At 33.9% G+C, this 5,460-nt stretch overlaps 1 pseudogene; it reads left to right on the top strand.

Moving 5' to 3' along the window:
• Positions 1-2,768: 2,768 nt before the first annotated feature.
• Positions 2,769-5,232, top strand: LOC110269514 (uncharacterized; annotated as a pseudogene).
• The last annotated feature ends 228 nt before the right edge of the window (positions 5,233-5,460 follow it).

Raw genomic sequence — 5,460 nt, 5'->3', positions numbered from 1 at the left:
TTTAACCCAAACCCTCTTCTACTTCTCTGCTTGATGCAAATTTACTTTTCCTTGTTTAATTTCTGCAAATCCAAGTCCCAATCCCCTTTACAATTCAAGTCATTTACATTTCTTGCACTTTAAGATTCCGCAATTTACATTTCTTGCATTTTAAGTTTCTGCCGTTTAATTTCTTGTTCTTTAAGATTCAGCAATTTATTTCCTGTTCTCTTTAATTCCATACAATTTAATTTCTGCAAATCACAAAACACTCAACCAAATCTTGATTCGCTTGACTAAGTCAACCACTAAACTAAAAATTGCTCAATCCTTCAATCCCTGTGGGATCGACCTCACTCCCGTGAGTTATTATTACTTGATGCGACCCGGTGCACTTGCCGGTTAGATTTATGTGTTTTGGGAGAAATTCATTTTTCCACCAAAATAACTCATCACCTACACATTTCATGAGGAGTCCATCGTTACTTTTTATGAACATTTGTCCATTGAGGGGGCAAAATCCTCTTGTTTCTTTGGTGATGTTGAGTGTTCTGAGCTGTTCATATAGAGGCGTTTGCCAATCATTGGTTTTTCCTTCCATGGACATTCTTTCTTCTCTGGCAGAATATTCAATTGTCTGGTGTTCCAAAGCATGTTGCCCATTTTGAATAGCAACTCTACTCGCAAATGTTGCTTGAACATTCGCATGCTTGTTTTCTGTTCGGAGTACATGCTCAAATAAAATCTTGTCAAATACCTTCATCATGCGCCAAACTTGTTCTCTGCATAGGGCCAGAATTTTTTTCTCTGTGTCGTACCCTTCTTGGATCTATTGTATTATGAGGTTGGAGTCTCCTTTGATATGGAGTTTCTTGACTCATTTTTAGACCGAGCATTAGAGCTTCATACTCTGCCTCATTGTTCGTGCAAGAGAAATCCAATCAAAACATAAAAGATAGATTTCTTCCATGAGAGTCTGTAAGGACGAATCCTTCGAAAACTTTCGAAAGCTTGTAATTCATCACAACGAGACTTTATTTTTGGCCAATAAATACCCCATCTTTGGAACTTTTGGTACAATATGGTGCCCTCTTCTTCGCAAGTGGATCCATGTAGTTGTTCTGATTTTTTTTCTTCCTCTTCTCCTACACATTTCATGAGGAGTCCATCGTTACTTTTTATGAACATTTGTCCACTGAGGGGGCAAAATCCTCTTGTTTCTTTGGTGATGTTGAGTGTTCTGAGCTGTTCATATAGAGGCGTTTGCCAATCATTGGTTTTTCCTTCCATGGACATTCTTTCTTCTCTGGCAGAATATTCAATTGTCTGGTGTTCCAAAGCATGTTTCCCATTTTGAATAGCAACTCTACTCGCAAATGTTGCTTGAACATTCGCATGCTTGTTTTCTATTCGGAGTACATGCTCAAATAAAATCTTGTCAATATACCTTCATCATGCGCCAAACTTGTTCTCTGCATAGGGCCAGAATTTTTTTCTCTGTGTCGTACCCTTTTTGGATCTATTGTATTATGAGGTTGGAGTCTCCTTTGATATGGAGTTTCTTGACTCATTTTTAGACCGAGCATTAGAGCTTCATACTCTGCCTTATTGTTCGTGCAAGAGAAATCCAATCAAAACATAAAAGATAGATTTCTTCCATGAGAGTCTGTAAGGACGAATCCTTCGAAAACTTTCAAAAGCTTGTAATTCATCACAACGAGACTTTATTTTTGGCCAATAAATACCCCATCTTTGGAACTTTTGGTACAATATGGTGCCCTCTTCTTCGCAAGTGGATCCATGTAGTTGTTCTGATTTTTTTTCTTCCTCTTCTCCTACACATTTCATGAGGAGTCCATCGTTACTTTTTATGAACATTTGTCCATTGAGGGGCAAAATCCTCTTGTTTCTTTAGTGATGTTGAGTGTTCTGAGCTATTCATATAGAGGCGTTTGCCAATCATTGGTTTTTCCTTCCATGCAGTGGCGGATCCACGGGGGGACCTAAGGTGGCCATGGTCCCCCCCAAAATTTAAAAAAAAATAGTAAATAGTAATAATTAATAATATTAAATTTTTTTATATATAATATTAAAAAAATATAAGTTACAAAATTTTATAAATTAAAATAACTAAAAACTGCACTATGTATTGGATATTTGAATTATTGTTGCTCTTGTTAACAAATAGCCCATTCTAATAATTAATAAAAATGGTTCTATTATACTAGCCCAAGCCCATACTATTAATTAAAGTAACCCTAGTACATTTTTCAAATATTTGTTTCAAACCATCAGAGGCATCAGCGCCACTTTTCTCTCTCTTTTAGTGGTTCCTAAACTTTTGGTCTTCTACTCTTCTCATTCTAATTTTCCTTCCATACTAAAACAAGACATATGAAGAAAAACCATTGAAGAGAAGTGAACAGCAAAATATTAACCATTGAATGCACAACAAAGATTCAAAGAGGTATATTTCAATTTTTTTAAGTTAATAACAATGTCAAGTATTATTTATATTATTTATTTAAAATAATTAATTTATTTTTTTATAATGGACAGTGTTCAAAGATTGAAGTGAGGACAAAACTCAATAGAATTATTTTTTGGTGAGACTTGGAACAAAAAAATAATCAGGTAAATCAATAACTTTATTTTTGGTTATTATATATTTGTGTTTCTAAAATTATTTGTTATTGCTCAATAGGTTTAATATTTTTTTTAAGAAAATAATATATATGCAATTATTTTTGTTTTTTTTTTTTTGTTAGATAGTTCAAGTTAAGTTAAAAATGTCAAAGATGAAAACAATTCACTCATTTTTCAAGAGAAAAGAGAGAATATATGATGAACAAAATTCAGCTTCAGATTCTTTGAGTAATGTTCAAAATATTATTGAACAACCTGTGACACAACTTGTTGAGCAAGATATTCAACCCCCTGCTTCCAAAATAACAAGGACTGAAATAGATCAAGTTAATATTGATACATTGATGCGTGATCCCGGAAAGCGTCCGCAAATTTGGAATTATCCTATCAATCAACAAGATGAAATCCGTAGAGCATACATAAAGTTTGGACCATATCAATTTATTATGGATGAGTACCCTCTTTCTGGTCTAGAAAGTCATCCTCGTCGTTTCAAAGCTCATTGGTTTAAGAGTTTTTCTTGGCTAGAATATTCGCCAGAAGTGGATGCTGCATTTTGTCTTCCATGCTATTTATTTTCTAGAAATCAAGTCCATTCACATCAGGAGGATTTCGCAATTGGAAAAAAGTGAATAATGGAAAGAATTGTGCATTTTTATCTCATGTGGGTAAATCTCTTAATTCTCCTCATAATATTGCTGTTAAGTCTTGTAAAGATTTGCTTAATCAATTATCTCACATTGACAAAGTATTGTCTAAGCAAAGCTCACAACAAGTTTTAAGCAATAGATTACGTCTTAAAGCCTCTATTGATACTGTCAGATGGTTAACGTTTCAAGCTTGTGCTTTTAGGGGACATGACGAGAGTCATGAGTCTCAGAATCGAGGAAATTTTCTTGAAATGTTAAAATTATTAGCTTCTTACAATAAAGAAGTGGATGCAGTTATTTTGGATAATGCTCCTCCAAATGCAATATACACATCACCTTCTATTCAAAAGGAAATTCTACATGTTTTTGCTAGAAAGGTGCAAAATGAAATTCGCAATGAGATTGGTAATGCAAAGTTTTGTTTGATTGTTGATGAAGCTAGAGATGAATCTAGAAGAGAACAAATGGCACTTGTTGTTAGATTTGTTGATAAGCATGGATTTGTCAAAGAAAGGCTAATAGATGTTGTTCATGTCAAAGATACTACTTCTGCTACTCTAAAACAAGAGATTGTTCTGCATTATCTCATCACAATCTCAACATTCAAAATGTTCGAGGTCAAGGGTATGATGGAGCTAGTAATATGCGTGGAGAGTGGAAAGGGTTACAAGCTTTAATTATTCAAGAATGTCCTTATGCATATTATGTTCATTGCTTTGCTCATCAATTACAGCTAGCTCTCGTTGCTGCGGCTAAGGAAGTTGTTGATGTTCATGCTTTTTTCCAAAGTTTGAGTAATATTATCAATGTTGTGTGCTCTTCTTGCAAACGCAATGATGAATTACGATCTGCTTATGCAACTGAAATTTCCCATTTAGTTGCAACTAATCAAATTGAAACAGGAAGGGGAGCAAATCAAATTGGCACATTATAAAGATCAGGAGATACCAGGTGGAGCTCTCACTTCAACTCAATTTGTAGCCTTTTACGTATGTTTGGAGCAACAACTTCAGTTCTGGAAGATTTGGCTACTAATGGATCTACATATTCTCAACGTGGTGATGCTACTTATGCTCTTAAATCTTTATTATCATTTGATTTTGTTTTCATTTTGCATATGATGAAAGAAATCATGGGAATCACTGATAAACTTTGTCAAGCATTGCAACAAAAATCTCAAGACATTTTGAATGCTATGCATCTGGTTTCTAGTACAAAGTCATTGATTCAACAGTTAAGAGATAATAGTTGGAGAGCACTTTTGGAGAAAGTTAGTTCTTTTTGCAATGATCATGCTATTCAGATACCTGATATGGGTGCTTTTTTTAGTGACATAATTCGGTCTCGTCGTAAAAAGGATGTTGTCACTGTTGAACACCACTATCGTGTTGACATTTTTACTAGCGTGATAGATTTTCAATTGAAAGAGCTAAATAGTAGATTTAGTGAGCAAGCAACCGAGCTCCTCATATTGAGTACATCTTTAGATCCTAAAGATGCTTTTAAGTTATTCAGTGTTTGCAACATATGCAATCTTGTAAAGAATTTCTATTCTTTAGATTTTTCTGAGCAAGAAAAGATTCAATTGGATTATGAGTTACAACATTATGAACTTGATGTGGTTAAAGCTCCAGATTTTCAGAATTTGTCTACTCTTGCTGAATTGTGTCAAAAATTGACAGAGACAGGAAAATCAAATATATATCCTTTAATTGATAGATTAATTCGTCTTGTTTTGACTCTTCTTGTGACAACAGCAACAACTGAACGGGCCTTTTCAGCTATGAAGATTATTAAAACAAGGCTTCGAAACAAGATGGAAGATGAATTTTTAGCAGATTGTATGATTGTATATATTGAAAAGGAAATTGCTTCAAAATTCACTTCAGAGATGATATTTGATGATTTTAGTTCTATGAAGCATCGTCGAGCAAGTTTAAAAATATCAAAATCTTAAAGTATGTAGTTGAACATTGACTTTTATATAATATAATTACTTTTTTGATATATATGCTACAAATCATATTTTGTTAATTTTTTGTTATATTTATATTTAATTGGCCCCCCTCTTATGAAATTTCTGGTTCCGCCACTGCTTCCATGGACATTCTTTCTTCTCTGGCAGAATATTCAATTGTCTGGTGTTCCAAAGCATGTTGCCCATTTTGAATAGTAACTCTACTCG

Source organism: Arachis ipaensis, chromosome B3 (assembly GCF_059453495.1).
Source record: "Arachis ipaensis isolate K30076 ecotype BB chromosome B3, ASM5945349v1, whole genome shotgun sequence".
Classification (NCBI taxonomy): Eukaryota; Viridiplantae; Streptophyta; class Magnoliopsida; order Fabales; family Fabaceae; genus Arachis; species Arachis ipaensis.
This window is presented reverse-complemented; position numbering and strand designations above follow the sequence as displayed.